We start from the raw sequence: 16,916 nt of genomic DNA on the forward strand, positions 1-16,916 counted from the left end.
ACATTTCTGTTGAAAACGAGGAGCCAGTGAGTCACGGGACCTTCCTGCCCCACTTGCACTGTCTGATACACACAACACCTGGGTCAGGTGCACTTCTGTGCCAGGAAGGTCCCCATTTGGTTAGTGGCCCACTATCCAGTTCTAACCACGTCTAGAGATGGCAATCCTAATCATTTTTAACCCTGCTTGCTGGCCACTACCTCAGTCCTGACTTCAGACACTCCTGGGCAACATCCGGGGGGAAAGAGGACCCCCACCTGGCACATGTCCATGGCGGGGGCCACAGACCCCTGCGGGCCTCTCAAGATTGAGGATGGGCAGTGGGTGTGTGCCCCCAGCTCTCTGGAAGTCACCTGGGACCCATTAAATACAGATTCCTGGGCTACACCCTAGACTTCTAACCAATGCAGGCAGTGGGGCCCGGGCATCTGCATTTGACCAGTATCCCGCCGTGACTGTGACGCACAGGAGGGTGAGACCACCGCCTTCCGCAGCCAGAGGGGAAGCACGTGTGCCGGACACCTGGCTCCCTTCTTTCCTGTTCCCCTGCCAGGTCTTCCTTGCCAGCCCTTACTTAGGCCAGAGAGCTGAGTTCTGAAGGTCAGGTCACTTCTCTCACCCCAAGCGACGGGGATCCAGGCTGAGCCAAACTACACTTCGGGCTGTGGGCAGCTCCAAGGGGTCCTCCTACCAGTTCTGAACAGGCAGGTAACCTGGTGCCAAAACAGCCTGGTCCAGTGTTCTTAGTCCTGCTGCATGTTAGCATCACCTCTGCGGTGGGCAGGGGTCAAAGGACACAGGGATTGGGATTCAGCTGTTCTAAGCCAGAGGTAGGTAATACAGGAGGAGGGCTGGGCATGGTGTTTATTTTATAAAGAGAGTATTTCCATGAGATATGTTTTCTAATTCAGATCAGCTGTTTCTGTGTACCACAGGCCCATGGGCAGTTTGGAAGGGGGTTCCTATATATGTGTGTATGTCTGTTCATGATTCCCAGTCAATCTTCAAGGAAATCAATCCTTAATATTCTTTGGAAGGCCTGATGCTGAAGCTGAAGCTCCAATACTTTGGCCACCTGATTCAAAGAGCCTACTCATTGGAAAATACCCTGATGCTGGAAAAGATTGAAGGTGGGAGGAGAAGGGGATGACAGAGAATGAGATGGTTGGATGCATCACCAACTCAATGGACATGAGTTTGAGCAAGCTCTGGAAGTTGGTGATGGACAGGGAGGCCTTGTGCTGCAGTCCATGGGGTTGAAAAGAGTCAGACACAACTGAGCCACTGAACAACAACCAGCCCTGGAGTCAGAAACTTGAATGTCACTAAAGATTCCTCCCTCTTCCATATTTATTCCTCATGATCAGCTTGGATCCAAGCACAGATCCTTTTCTCACACTAATCCTTTCTCTCCTATCTGACCCGTTCCTACCCAACATCGCCTGTTGCCTGGCCAATTCTTGGTATCCTTTTAACTGCTTTTTCCAATAGTCTGACCCCCCTGCAGAGGGCCTTTCCACATCTTTGGATGACACGTGACTTTGTGCGTCACGGCACATCCACTGGTGATCAGTCTGAGATATCTTGTCAGTTCTGGCACTGGCCTGTAGTGTCCAAAGGATGAACTCAGTCCTTTAAAAGAGAAAACAAGTAGCTGAGAAAGCAGGTTGTTTTCATAAAACCAACCTAAGGTCCAGTCTGCTCTAAGTTTGATTCTTCCCGGTGTCTGACACTTGTCTTTGAGAAGAGAAGAAAGCTGTCTGTTACTGGACACAGTTTAGAATGACCTGGAATGTTGGGCAGATGCTTTCCAGAGCTGGGGGAAGTCTGTGTGGATGAGGGGGTACCCATTTCCCAAGTAAAGGCATGCATCATTCTGGATTTTGAATGTGTTTTGTAATTGGGCCAAAAGTACTATCAGTGAGATATCTGTCCCTTCTGAATCCGGACCATCAGAAAGCAACATCAGCAGTAGATGCTGTACCCAGCGACCTATAACTGTGACCTGGAGGTCTTAACTCTGCAAAACTAAAAAGGAAGGAAATAAACTGGGGTGTACAGAGTAAAGAAACCAGAACAAAGAGGACAGATACCCTTGGGTGAGACGGAAAATGTTGTCCTCTTACAAATGCAAGAAATGATTAGTGATTTTTAAAATAATGTTTTATCTGGTAGGAATGTTCAGGCCTCGTTTGGATTCTGATTCAAACAACAACAAAAAGATTTTTGAAACAATTGGAAATTTGATATTGAATAGCTTTTAGGAACAGTTACGAGTATTTTGAGTTGTGATTATGGTCTTGTAACGTTAAAAGAAAGGACTCATATCTTTTAGAAACATATACTGAAATATTTATGGATAGAATGATGTGCTATCTGGGACTTGCTTCAGGATAATTCAGGAGACAGGAAGGGGATGGGAGTAGTGTTGAAAGAAGATTGTCCAGGAGTCAGTAACTTGTTGAAGCTGAGTGGTAGGTATACTGAGGTTCATTATACTATTCAACTTTCATAGGTGTTTGAATTTCTTTATAATGAAAAGGTTTTTTTAAGAATGACATTTTTATTACTAAAAATTGTGATGTTTTACCTAAATTGGCCATCTGCATGAGCATAAAGGGGCTTATGGAAACTGAAAGTTTGAGAATCTCTGCTAAATGCTATACGGTCTTGAATAGAGGGAATACCCAGTTCTCAAAGCATTTCAAAAAGGATGGGTTGTAAGAAAAGAATCACAAGTCAGAGGAAGTTGTCCTCAAGATGTTGCTAATAGAGGTCTTTGTTGTGGGTTCCTGGCCTGAAAGGCTGTAAGAGTGTTTCCCATATAGGGGCAGGCGTGAGAGTGGAGAAACTATAGACACCAGCTTCTAGTTTCTTCCAGGGAATAAATAAAATATACTAGAGTGGGTTTGGGATGTGTTAAAATGACTATGGTTTGAGAAAGTAACTGTTGATAAACTTCCTGGTAGACTCTGCAATGTTTATACACCTATACAGAGATGGAAATTAAATCATCAGAGAACTAAGCACCTGAACAAACTGTTTTAGTTGAAGGAACTACTTCTACAGAATTTTAATGGCATTTATGCTTTTGTGCCTATATTTAGGAATTGTACTGAAAGAGGTGAGGAGACACAGTCCTACCAAAATCTTTATTGCATCTGTTGCAGAAATACCCCAAGGGCTCCCCACTGCCTTGGGTGAGCTTTCTAGTTTGGCACCCAAACATGGAGCCTCATAGGCTGGATTTGAATCTCATTTCCACAGTTCACTAACTCTCTGGTCTTGGGCAAATTACTAACTTATTCTCAAATTCTCAGTTTTGTTATCTGATCATTGTCATCCACCCGACATGATAACCAGATCAAATGAGAAAATGTCAGACGAGCATTTAACTCAGGGATTTCCCTAGTGGTCCATTGGCTAAGACTCCATGATCCCAAGGCAGGGGGCCTGGGTTCAAATCCTGGTCAGGGAACTAGATGTCACATGCCCCAAATGAAGAGCCCGCATGCCACAACAAAGATCGAGGATCCCAAGTGCCACAGCTAACACCAGGCATGGCCAAATAAATACTTTTTTATTTTTTTTAAAAAAGAGCATTTAACGCAGCCCCTGGCCTACATGCCCAGCAAGTGTGAATGATGGTCCTCACCTCCCCCTGGTCTCTGCATTAAAAAGGTGAATCTTTTCCTGACTTGTTGATGTGTGCACTCTCTGCCTGATTATTCTGTCTCTTTTCTTTGGCTACTAGGACTCTTGGACCCAAATTTGCAGCCCGCTTGCAGTAACTGAACTGCATCATCTGATAGACATTCCTGCGTCTTCATCTTATTACTCCTCCATCACTCTTTTCCTTGTTCTCTTCATTGCCTATCCTGGTCACTTCTTCCATCCTTTTTCTGTGTGGCTTAGCTTTTTAGTGGAGCAAGGGAAGGTAAGTAACTAAGTAAATAAGTGATCCATGGCTGAGGCCAGGGGAGGAGAAGAGTCACGGGAAGGGGGAAATGGAGAGGAGTCTGAAGGGCCAGCTCCTTAAGAAGGGGCAGGGGGCAATAGAAACTGTCCACAGGACCGCTTCGAAACCATTCTTGCTTTATGCCTTCCTTGATATTCACCATGTCTGCTGTCCCGGTGTATTGTAATACTGGGCCAGGAAACTCTTGAAAACAAAAAAGGGGGACTTCCCTGGCGATCCTTCAGGAACTTCATTCCTTCCAGTGGTTAAGAATCTGCCTTCCAAGGTAGGGGGATTGGGTTCGATCCCTAGTCAGGGAACCAAGATGACACATGCCGTGTGGTGCAGCCAATTAAAAAAAAAAGGGGTCAGGTTGCCTACTTGTTTCAGGATTCGGTGGGAAACTGCGGGCGCCTCTCTTCCCACTACAGACATGCAGCCCTGGATTCAGCCCGGTTTTCTTCCATGACTCGGTGGCCTCTGTCCGCTGGTGATTCTGTTCCAGCTGCAGACAAAGGCCTTCCCGGGAAGAGGCAGCGTTTTCCTGGCCAACAGGATGCTGATTGCTGACAGGCACACGGTGTGCACCAAACATGCCTCTCTCCTCCGCTGGGGCCAGGAAGATGAGTCAGCTCCACTGGCCCCGGACCTCAGAGTCTTGGGTCTTCCCAGTGAACTTGGAGGGCACAGCCTGGGCTTTTGCAACGTGAAATATTGCAGGGGCTTTTTTTTATGGGATCCAGCTGAGGCTTTGGTGACTGATATCTCCCCTAATAACAACCGGGGAGGAAACTGCTAGCAAGAGATAAAGATAAGAGAGCTTCTGGTGTTTTCAACACCAGACCTTGAAAATGAGGTGTCCCCAAAGCTCCCACTAGCAGAATTCCCCCAAACGCTTTGCTTGCCCCCCTGGAAGTTTCTGTTAAAGAGACAACAACCTAAGAATTAATATTTGTGTCCACTTGTCATTCTCTCTGAAATTTGATGCTGTTCTTTCTAGGCTTATGGAATGGCAGGAGGCCAACCTGTGCCTCGGCCTCAGAGGCAAACGTGGGTACAGGGTCAGAGGAGGAGGGCAAGGCGGGACTCCAGGGAGGGAAGGTGTCCATGGGGACTGGGGGCACACGGTGGGTCTAGGGGGGCAAAGGCAGCCTTGGCAGTAGCACTGCCCAGCCAGGGCCCTCTGCAGAGAACGCTGTGGGAACTCTCTCAGAAAGCTGATGTCTTGGGTCTACAGCTAGGTTCGTCCTTTATTTTGTAAAAAGCCTTTTTGTTTAATTTACTTTTTTCCCCCATTTTTAATCTTTTTTCTCTACTTTAATGAGGCAGGGGGGAACCCACTACACATGGGCTTCTCCAGTATCTCGGCAGTAAAGCATCTGCCTGCAATGCAGGAGACGTGAGTTCAGCCCTTGGGTCAGGAAGATCCCCTGGAGAAGGGCATGGCAACCCAGTCCAGTATTCTTGCCTGGAGAATCCCATGGACAGAGGAGCCTGGTGGGCTACAGTCCCCAGGGTGGTAAAGAGGCAGATATGATTGAGCGTGTACACATACAAAGAGTCAGATATGAGAAACCATGAATGGTATATTGCTAAGTGAATTTTAAAAATCACAAAGCCATAGACAAACCCCATTAAAAAAAAATGATTTATTTTTGGCTGTGCTGGGTCTTAGTTGCAGCATGCAGGAGCTTTAGCTGCTACAAGTGAACTCTTATTTTCAGCATGCGGGATCTAGTTCCCCGACCAGGAATGGAACCCGGGCCCCGTGCATTGGGAGCACAGAGTCTTAGCCACTGGACCAGCAGGGAAGTCCTCAAACTTCTTTTTTATAGTAACAGCAAAAAAAAAAAAAAAAATCAATGAGAAAGACTGTGAAATGATTCATGCCAACAACTTAACAGCTGCCTCCTTTGGAGAAGGGAGTGGATTTGGGGGAAGGAGTGATGAGGGAGAGGAAGTTTTTACTCTGAAATTTAGGAATTTTTGGAGAGAACACAAAATAATTTTAAAAGAGCAAAAAACTCAATTTAGGAGCTCTGGGTGGGGAGAATTCACTTTCCTGCAGAACGCAGGTTCGTCCTGGAGGTTGGGCGCTCCTTCCCAGGCTGCCTTGGTCCACAGGGAAAGCCCCCTCCCCGCCTGGGTGACGCAGGACCCTCTCTGCCCCCACTCTCTACTCCAAGGCAGGGAACGCTGGCTCTTTCTCACAGCACAATGACTGTACCTAACAGAGTACAAATGTTGTTTCCATTTCATGCCCATGACAATCCTATGAGGCCAGTAGAGAAGCACTCCCACTTCACACTGAGGAATCTGAAGTCCAAGATGAGAAACTGCTCAGCTCCCGGGAGTCAGCGAGGGCAGTGAGCCAGGCTCCTCTATCCACATGCAGAGTCCTTTCAGCCCTGCGTCCTCTGGCAGGAGAAGGTTGGCCTGGAGCTGCCTGAGGAGGGTGAAACGGAGCACAGAGACTGCCTGGGTGTACCACCAGAACGCCGGAATGACCAGGCCAGGACTGTTCTGTGCTGGTTAGCTCTCTGTGTAACATGCCTCAGCCACGGCGTGTGTGTGTGTGTGTGTGTGTGTGCACGCTCAGTCGTATCTAACTCTTTGCAACCCCATGGAGTGTAGCCCCTCCAGGCTCCTCCATCCCTGGAATTTTCCAGGCAAGAATACTAGCATGGGTTGCCATTTCCTCCTCCAGGGGATCTTCCCAACCCAGGGAACGAACCCACGTCTCCTGTATCTCCTGAACTGGTGGGCAGATTCTTTAGCACTGAGCCACCTGCGAAGCTCTCAACCACAGTGCTCAGATATTTAGTCAAACAGCAGTCAAGATGTCCCTATGAGGATATTTTTCAGATGAGATTAGCATTTAAACCAGTGAACATTGGATAAAGCACTTTACTCTCCTTAATATGGGTGGGACTCATCCAATCAGTTGAAGGCTGTAAGAGAAAAAGAAAGCAATCCTGGAAGAGAGAATTCTGCCTCCGGGCTGCCTTCGGACTCCAGTTGCAAGCTCAGTTCTTCCTTGGGTCTCCAGCCTGCTGGCCTGCCCTTCAAATTGCAGAATGGCCAGCTCCACAATCATGTGAAAGCGAAACTTGCTCAGTCGTGTCTGACTCTTTGCGACCCCATGGACTACACAGTCCATGGAATTCTCCAGGCCAGAATACTGGAGTAGGTAGCTGTTCCCTTCTCTAGGGGATCTTCCAAGCCCAGGGATTGAACCCAGGTTTCCCACATTGCAGGCGGATTCTTGACCAGCTGAGCCACCAGGGACGCCCAGTCATATGAGTCAATTCCTTAAAATCAATCTCTCTCTACATGTATATACACACATCCCACTGGCTCTGTGTCTCTGGAGAACTCTGACCAGCACACTTTCTCTAAAGGAGACTGGGTGGACACATGTCTTCTAAACTACCTTCCACGGGCATCAACACACTGGGCAGTGAGGCTTCTGAGACTCACACGCTTCATAAGTGATTGAGTGAAAACCAACAGCTAAGCTGAAAATGCTCAATGGCTTTGCCAGATAGGATATTTATTTAAACTGTTGTTTTGTTTCTGTCTGAGTCACTGAATCTAATGGAAAAGAACAGAAAAATCATCTTGATTAAATCAAGGGTGGGTGGGTAGGAGTGATGAGAGGTGAACTGCCTTCCTTTTCTGAAAAGTCTGTGACCCAGGATTATTCCAGAAACTATAGCTTCTGTTCTGTCTTTTAAATCAGAGTAAATGGGGACTGGTAGGGCCAGCAACAGATCTCCAAGGCTGGCGCTGTTTCCTTTCACCTCCCATCCTAGGTGCAGGTCCCTTCTGTAAGGAAGGGCCCAACTCCATTCTGTCTACACACCCCTCACCGCACAGGTCGAGGCTTCCTGTTACCATATACACAATGCTGAGACCAGCATGAACTCATTTAGGTGCCTAGCAGGGTTTGCATTTTATGAGAGTTGGAAGAAGAACCCAGAAACAGCTCCTAATCAGAAAGCATCACTGCTTCAATTTCAACTGTGATGGAAACTGAGGCCCAGGGACAATTGGGCTATCTGCCCAGGGCTGCACAGGAGTCATGGTCTGAGCTGGTCACGGGGCTGTGGGGAAGAAGAAAGGGGGCTGGGAGGATGTGCCCTGGCTTCTCTGGAATCGCCACTCACCAAGCCTCACCCCTTCTCAAGGAGCAAAGCCTGATGGAGGGATAGAGAATGGCATCCTGGCTTCTCCTCAGAGCTATGATCCGGATATGGAAGAGTGCTTCTTAATTCTTATTTGAATTTCTGGCCTAGTGTCTCCTTTCAAAAAAGTTGAGTCCAACACCACATTTCATCTCCCACAAAATGGTGAGCTCATTCCTTGTGCCCTGTGGCAGTGGTCCCCAATAATTTTGGAACCAGGGACTGTGCCAGTTTTTCCAGGCACCAGGGTTGGCGATGGTTTCGAGGTGATTCAAGCACATTACATTTATTGTCCACTTGATTTCTATTATTATTGCATCAGCTCCACCTCAGTTCTTCAGGTATGAGATCCTGGAGGTTGGGAAGTCCTACCCTATGACTTGGAGCATTCCCTTATCCCTCTGTACTCAGTTTAGCAGTTACCGCCACCGAAAGGTTCCTTGTGTCTTCCCTGCCCCCACCCCTCACAAGTGCCCCTTGGAGTCCTGGCAGCCCACAGGCTGAGCCCTTTCAGGGCATGGAGGCTGACACTGAGAGCATCTGACACATGATAGAGCTTGGTAAACATCTATCGACTAAACCGTGGGGATAGTAGAAATAAATACACTAGGAAATACTTCCTTTTAGGAAAAAATGACTAGAAATTCCTACTCATCTTGCCTGATACATAATGGGCATTCAGTGTTTATAGAATTAATCTCAAAAATAAGAAGGTTGTGCTCAGAATAAATAGCCCCTGAGACCAGCTGTGCTGTGGGGATAATAGGCAGTCTCACTGTCATTTCTGGGTAAAAACATCAATGGCCATGAACAGAATACTTTCAATTTTAAGTTTTCCTTCCATACATTTTCTAAAACCACCATAATGCCTTGTTGCTTATCTATAATCTAGTAATTAGCACAAAATTTAGCCCCACATTAGAGGGTATGAGGTATTTTAAACTTGAAATTAAATATGGCAGGATTCCGAGGGTCTGCCAATTATCTAGAAAAATAGGATCCACCTGGTCTCAAATTTTCCAGTTAATTCAACAAATTCAAAATCACTTGGTTTATATATTAGGCAACACCATGTTTGTTCCCTTTTCATTCATTCACCTGCTCCCGTGGGGAATGGAAGTCCCCCTGCTGCAGGAGGGTTGAAGGTGCTCAAGGAGATAAGACATCAATAAGCAAGGAGGAGAAGGTCAGAGGACTTCTCAGGTGGCTCAGCGGTAAAGAATCCACCTGCCAATGCAGGAGATGCAAGAGATGCGGGTTTGATCCCTGGGTCAGGAAGATCCCCTGGAGGAGGAAACGACAACCCACTCCAGTATTCTTGCCAGGAAAATCCCATGGACAGAGGAGCCTGGCGGGTTACCGTCCATGGGGTCACAAGAATCGGACACAACTGAGTACACACACACCCTGATGGCCTTTATGGGATCTCTCACCTCAGAAATTCAGAAGTCCGCCAGGGGCTGGATAGAGTGCACCAACCAAACCTAAAAGCATAGACTTTTGATCAAATGGTGCTGTAATAGTCAAGGAAACCTAGGTTAAAAACAACAATACAGATAATGCTATGATCAGGGCTGGGCCCCAGTAGGGATGGGATAGGCCTGATCTTGAGAAAGAGGCAGAAAGGGAAAAGGGCTAACTTAAGAATGGGAGATTTCCTTTGGCTAATAGCTGCCATTCCATATAGGCAGTAAGAATACATCTGCAGTACTCTTGACAAGTAAAGGGACAAGCAACAAGGCGGGATGGACGGGGGCTGGTCCCTAGGCCAAGCTGGAGGAAAGGCAGCCCGGGGCCTGGGGCCGTGACTCAGGCAAGAGGAATGCTGCCCAGGCCGCCTGCAGCTGTGATAAGGAGGACAGGATGGGACACAGCAGGGGACATCCTGGAGCAGCCTGGGGGACCTTCCAATCAGGAGCCACAGGCACAAGCCCCCGGCCCCAGAGAATTCCGGCCAGCGTGCCAGGCAGAGTCCTGGAGGGCGAGCAAGGGGAGAAGAGTGGAGATGGGACCATCCATCACCCAGGTGCAGTGGGCGGAAGGAAGGAATCGTGGCTGAGGCCCTGTGTGCTGTGCCCACAGCTTCTTTACAGACCCGCTGGCTCCGCCTTCCAGCCCTGCAGCCCCTGAGCTGCCCCGGACCCTTCCCAGCCTGCCCTCGGATGTCCCCCTGCTCTGCACCTTCTAACCCTTGGATTCAAACCTCAGGCCTGTTTCTCCTACCAGCCAGGTTTGTGCCACATCTTTGTAATGCTTGTGCCTTAATTTACTCCCTTCAGGGGCTCCCATTTTAAACATGGCCTCTGCCTGCTAAGCAAATACCCTTGTTCATAAATTACTCCCACCTCAACCACCTCTCCCTCCCTCCCCACCCTCCAACTCCACACAGAGGATCCCGGGGCTTCCTTGCAGCATAATCAAAACCCTTCCTGGGTATCCACTCACCAGACCGCTGGTGAGACCAGGCACAGTGTGCAACTTCTTCCCCCTAGGAAGCAATCTCATTAGTAGGCAGTTTAAACCACTTATGGGGGCTTCCCAGGTGGCGCTAGCGGTAAAGAACCCATCTGCCAGTGCAGGAGACATAAGAGACATGGGTTCTATCCCTGGGTCAGGAAGATCCCCTGGAGAGGGCATGGCAACCCAGTCCAGTATTCTTGCCTGGAGAATCCCATGGACAGAGGAGCCTGGTGGGCTACAGTCCATAGGGTCACAAAGAGCTGGACACGACTGTAGCGACTTAGCACGCATGCGTGTAAACCACCCATAGGTCCCTGTTTTGTCAGGTTTCTCTGGTTTTTTCCTTCTGTCATGGAGTCTGACGCTCAGGCCCCTTCCCCTTCAACCTCTCCTACAAACGCCTGGAGTTTCAGGTTCTGGCCCATGCTTCAGCGAGTTCCCTGCTTCCCCAGTAAAAGAAAACATCATCATGTTAAGACCCATGGTGGTAAGTCATGTTGATAGTGTGTACCTTGATATATGTGATGAGAATAACACTTCACCTCTGTCGTCTTCCTTCCAAAACCCAATAAGCTCACTCTAATTATGAGCAAAACCTCAGACAAATCCCAATTAAACAGCAGTCTCCAAAATAACTTACCAGCACTCCTAGAAACTGTCAAGGTCATCAAAAACAAAGGAAGTCTGAGAAATTGTCAGAGTCAGGAGGAGCCAAAGGAGACATGATGATGAAATGTAACACGGTGTCCTAAATGGGATCCTGGTGCAGAAAAGGACATTAAGCAAACAATTAGGGAAATCTGAATAAGTTTTGCTGTTCAGTCACTAAGTCACGTCCGACTCTTTGCAACCCCATGGACTGCAGCACGCCAGGCTTCCCTGTCCTTCACCATCTCTCTTAAGTTTGTTCAAATTCATGTCCATTGAGTTGGTGATGCTATCTAACCATCTCATCTTCTGTCACACTCCTCTCCTTTTGCCTTCAATCTTGCCCAACATCCGGGTCTTTTCCAATGAGTTGGCTCTTGTATGGAGGTTAGTTAATAATAATTCATCAATATAGGTTCATTAATTCTAGCAAATATATATAAATGTAACACACAAAGTTAATAGTCAGGGAAACAGCATGTGGGCTGTGTGGGAACTCTGTGTATGATCTTTGCATTTTTTTCTGTGAATCTAAGACTGTTTGAAAAGAGAAAGCTCATTTAAAAAAAACAAAGACTTTTTTGAAAAGTCATTCTACAACCCCTAATACAGCAGCAGCTGCTGAATCCTTTATTACTAAAGAAAATCTTACTTATAGATCCTAAATGCTGCCTTTCAAACTACTAAAGTGACACTTTATCATGCCTATATCAAAGATATTGTTTTTCCAGTAGTCATGTACGGATGTGAGAGTTGGACCATAAAGAAAGCTGAGTGCTGACGAACTGATGCTTTTGAACTGTGGTGTTGGAGAAGACTCTTGAGAGTCCCTTGGACTTCAAGGAGATCAAACCAGCCAATCCTGAAGGAAATCAGTCCTGAATATTAATTGGAAGGACTGATGCTGAAGCTGAAACTCCAATAGTTTGGCCACCTGATGGGAAGAGCTGACTCATTAGAAAAACCCTGATACTGGGAAAGATTGAAGGCAGGAAGAGGAGGGGACAACAAGGATGAGATGGTTGGATGGCATCACCAACTCAATGGACATGAGTTTGAGCAAACTTTGGGAGCTGGTGATGGACAGGGAAGCCTGGTGTGCTGCAGTCCATGGGGCCGCAAAGAGTCAGACACAACTGAGCAACTGAACTGAAAGTATCACTAGTACCAAATGAAAACTCACCTACTTTAGCCTTATTTGTTGTTTAGTCACCAAGTTTTATTCGACTGTTTTGCGACCCCATGGACAGTAGCCTGCCAACCTACTCTGCCCTACTCAGCCTATTCATGGGATTTCCCAGGCAAGAATACAGGAGTGGGCTGCCATTTCCTTCTCCAGGGAATCTTTCTGACCCAGGGTTCAAACCCTCATCTCCTGCATTGGCAGGCAGATTCTTTACCGCTGAGCCACCAGGGAAGCCCTTAGCTTTCTTTACTTCTATTTTAAGTATCTACTATATACTCCAAAAGAACTATTATTACTATGTCCTTTAAAACTTCTGGTTAGACTTATTTCTGATTCAGAAAGTAATATATTACTTGGTAAGACTTGAAAAGAAACTGTTGGCAAAATTGTTCCTCCCATAAAAAATAGTACTATTTGCAAACTTCTCTTAAAAGTATTTTTGGAAATGACTCAGAATGCTTCCTGACTCCACCACATTCTACCTTGTAGAAACTGTGATAACAAAGCAGTAATTTCCAGTAATAGCTGGGTGGCTTACATCCCAATAAGATGATTCCATATCTTATTGTGCAAATTTGAAATCTGTTCTCTTCTTTCTTGGAGCAATTTGTGAAGTTATGAAAGCATGTTATTATGATTTCATCCATCATATATTTCTTTTGCTGTTGTTGTCTTATGGAGAATGGGAGGATTTGAGAAGGGGAGAGAGGTGTTATCAAGTAGAAAATTGTAGAGAAGCTTTTCTTGTTCTCTGAAGAAATATCTCAAACATAGTATTAGTGCCTTGGTTTGCTTGAGAGTCCCTTGGACAGCAAGGAGATCAAACCAGTCAATCCTAAAGGAAATAGTCCTGAATATTCATTGGAAGGACTGATGCTGAAGCTGAAACTCCAATACTTTGGCCACCTGATGTGAAGAACTGAGTTGTTGGAAAAGACCGTGATGCTGGGAAAGATTGAAGGCAGGAGGAGAAGAGGGCAACAGAGGATGAGATGGTTGGATGGCATCACCGACTTGATGGACATGAGTTTGAGCAAGCTCCAGGAGTTGGTGATGGACAGGGAGGCCTGGCGAGCTGCAGTCAATGGGGTCACAAAAAGTCAAACATGACTGAGCGACTGAACTGCTTGCCTATGTGTGGCACAGAACACATTATCACACCACCATGAGATCAAGTTATGAAAGGCTTTGTAAAACAGAAAATAAATGGGCTGGCAAATGCCTTTGAAAAACTGCAGTATGGACCATGAACCCTGTCATACAGTCCTGCCCCACCACTGAAATCCCAGCATCTGCTGGTTTTGTTTCACCTGCCATCTTTTCAGCTCTCTTGTCTTTTGAGCAGTTTGCTCACGTCCCCTCCACTGGCAACTAGTGATCAAAGGAGTCCCAGTTTAAGCAAAATCTGCTCAGTCTGCTCATACTTGGAGTTCTTAGCACGGCTTACCTTCATGAAACAAAAGTCTTCAGTTGCCCAAAGCCTTCGGCGGCTCCACGTTGGCTGCTCACACGGCACAAGGTCATCCTGAGACAGGCTTGGTTCCACCACCGTTCTGTAAACTCTGCCAAATGTTTGCACACAGGTCCACTCCCATGGGGATCAAGCAGGGGGAGTGACTGAGACTATTTCCATCATGTCTCAGCACCAGGCCTGACACGGAAGTGAGAAGTCTAGACTTGCAGGCTGATGGTCGGGGTCTGAGCTCACACCTTTACTTACTAGACAGGGGAAGGACAGGTTACAGGAATGCTCAGAAACCTTAATGTGCTCATCTGAAAATGATGGTTATAATCCCTGTGTGTTGCAGAGCTTGTGTGCAGTTTTATGTAATTGTGATTTGTGAAGTGCTACAGATATGAATTGCCTTTAGTCCTCACAGTATAGTTTACACAAGATGCTTCCTGAGCAAGCTGAGGTAAGGTGCAAGCAGTTTCAGAACTGTTGGTTTCATCACGATAGTAAAAATGTAATTCTTCAGGCCTTTTGTGCCACTTGGCTCTACCAATTGAATATTAAAAAGGAGGTTGAGAAAACCATGGCTGATTGGCATTTGCAGAAATGTTACTGGAGATGTAGGCTTCACTGTTAGGCAAGAAAGCTCTTGAATTGGTCAGGGCCAGATGCAAAAGCTCTTGAATTGGTCAGGGCCAGACGCAAACTTCACAATCTGTCCACCTATCCATCGAAGAGAGAGTAGAGATGGGTAGGACTTGACAAGCTCTTTCAAAGGTCCAAGCCTCTGGGGCAGGAAGGTGGGAAGCTGGTAGAAGTGGTTGGGTCCCTCTGCCACTAACCAGTCTGTGGTTGTCACCAGAGCTGTTCAGTCTTTTCATTCTCTGAATGGTATCTTTCAATGAACTGAGCTTTAATTTTGCTTTTATTGATCACTATTTTTCTTGTACAGTTAGTGGGGTTTTGTGTGTGTGTCCTTAGAAATCTTTGCCTACCTTGAGGTCATGAAGATATTTTCCTATGCTCTCTGCTAAAAGCATTTTGGTTCCCTTTTTTATTCAGATTTGTTATCATCTTGAATTAATTACTTTGAGTATGATGGTGGGGTTTAGATAAACGACATGCACCCATCATTATGGTATCACACAGAGTATCTTTGTTGCCCTAAAACCCCTCTGTGCTATGCCTATTTGTCCCTCCCCTCCCCCACAACCCCTGGCAACCACTGGTCTTTTTCAATGTCTCCACAGTTTTGCCTTTTCTAGAATGTCATACAGATGGACTCACATGCATTATGCAGCCTTTTCCAGGTTGGCTTTTTTCACTTACTAATATGCATTTAAAGTCCCTTCATGTCTTTTTTTTTTTTGGCTGAGCTGAGTCTTCATTGTGGTATACAGGCTCTCTCTTTTTTGCTGCACACAGGCTTTTGTAAAAAATCATTTAGTCATCCTCATGGGTGTGAAGCGATACCCCATTGTGGTTTTGGTTTGCATTGCTCTAATGACTAACGATGCTGAGCACTTTTTCATTCACCCATTGGCCAATTGTATATCTTCGTTGGGAAACGTCTGTTCAAGTCCTCTGCCCATTTAAAAAATTGGGTTCTTATCTTTTTGTTGTTGAGTTATAAAGTTCTTTAGATATTCTGGTTGCTAGACTTTTATCAGATACATGATTTGCAAACATTTCCTCCCATTCTGTAGATGGTATTTTTCCTCTCTTGATAATGTTCTTTGGTGCACAGAACTTACAAAATTTTGATGAAGTTCAATTTATCTCTTTTGCTGTTGATGCCTGGGTTTTGGTGTCATATCCAAGAAATCACTGCCGAATCCAACATCATGAAACATTTCCTTTATGTTTTCTTCTAAGAGTTGTAAAGTTTTACTTCTTACATTTAGGTCTTTAATCCATTTTGAATTAATTTTTGTATATGATGTGAGGTAAAGGCCCAACTTTATTCCTTTGTATATGGATATAGTTTTTCTAACGCTAATTGTTAAAAGGGCTTCCCTGGTGGCTCAGTGGTAAAGAATCCGCCTGCCAATGCAGGAGACGCAGGTTCGATCCGTGGGTTGGGAAGATTGCCTGGAGGAGGAAATGGCGACCCACTCCAGTATACTTGCCTGGGAAATCCCATGGACAGAGGAGCCTGGTGGGCTACAGTTCATGGGGTCGCAAAGTCAGACACGACTTAGTGACTAAGCAACAACAATTGTTAAAAAGCCTGTCCTTTCCACATAAAGTGCCCTGACCCTTGTTGAAAATCAACTGACCATATATGCAAGGGTTTATTTCAGAACTTTCTACTCCATCCATTGGTGTACATATCTACTCTCATGTCAGTGCAACACTTTTGATTTCAATGGCTTTTTATTAGGTTTTGAAATCTGGAAATGTGAGTCCAGCTACTTTTATCAAGTGAGTTGGAATTCCTTAAGAATCCATCTGAACATTCAGCTGCATTTCTATTTCTGTAAAAAAAGAAAATGCATTGGGATTTTAATAGGGATTGTATTGAAACTATGTTGCTTTTGGGGAGTGCTGTCATGTTAACAATATTAAGTCTTCCAATACATGAAAATGAGATCTCTTTCCACTTATTTAGGTTCTTCCTTTCTTTGGACAATGTTTTATAGTTTTCAGTCTGTAAGTCTTATGCCTCCTTGGTTAAATTTATTTCTAAGTATGTTGTTCCATTTTATGCTACTTTAATGGAATTGCTTTCTTCGTTTTGTTTTCAGATCATTCATTATTACCTTGATAAGCATGATTCCAATACCCCCATAAACATAATTCCAACATCCCTCAATCTGACCCATTTTGTCAAATGGTATTTTTTAATTTCACTTTTAAATTTTGCACCATATAGAAATACAATTTATGTCTGACCTTGCCAAATTAGTTTATTATTAATTTATTGTAGTATACAGGTTTATTATTTATTTATTATTAGTTTATTGTTAAATTATTAATTTGACCTTGCCAAATTCACTCACTAGTTCCTGACAGCTTTAATTC

At 45.5% G+C, this 16,916-nt stretch overlaps 1 long non-coding RNA gene across 1 annotated transcript; it reads right to left on the reverse strand.

Moving 5' to 3' along the window:
- Nucleotides 1-5,623: 5,623 nt before the first annotated feature.
- On the reverse strand, nt 5,624-13,978 carry LOC122425723. Its single transcript, XR_006264981.1, has 3 exons — nt 13,887-13,978; nt 11,246-11,365; nt 5,624-6,404 (listed from the first exon to the last, which is right to left on the reverse strand). It is a non-coding gene; the product is annotated as an uncharacterized LOC122425723 (long non-coding RNA).
- Nucleotides 13,979-16,916: the final 2,938 nt, after the last annotated feature.

The sequence above is a fragment of the Cervus canadensis genome, chromosome 23, assembly GCF_019320065.1.
Source record: "Cervus canadensis isolate Bull #8, Minnesota chromosome 23, ASM1932006v1, whole genome shotgun sequence".
NCBI lineage: Eukaryota > Metazoa > Chordata > Mammalia > Artiodactyla > Cervidae > Cervus > Cervus canadensis.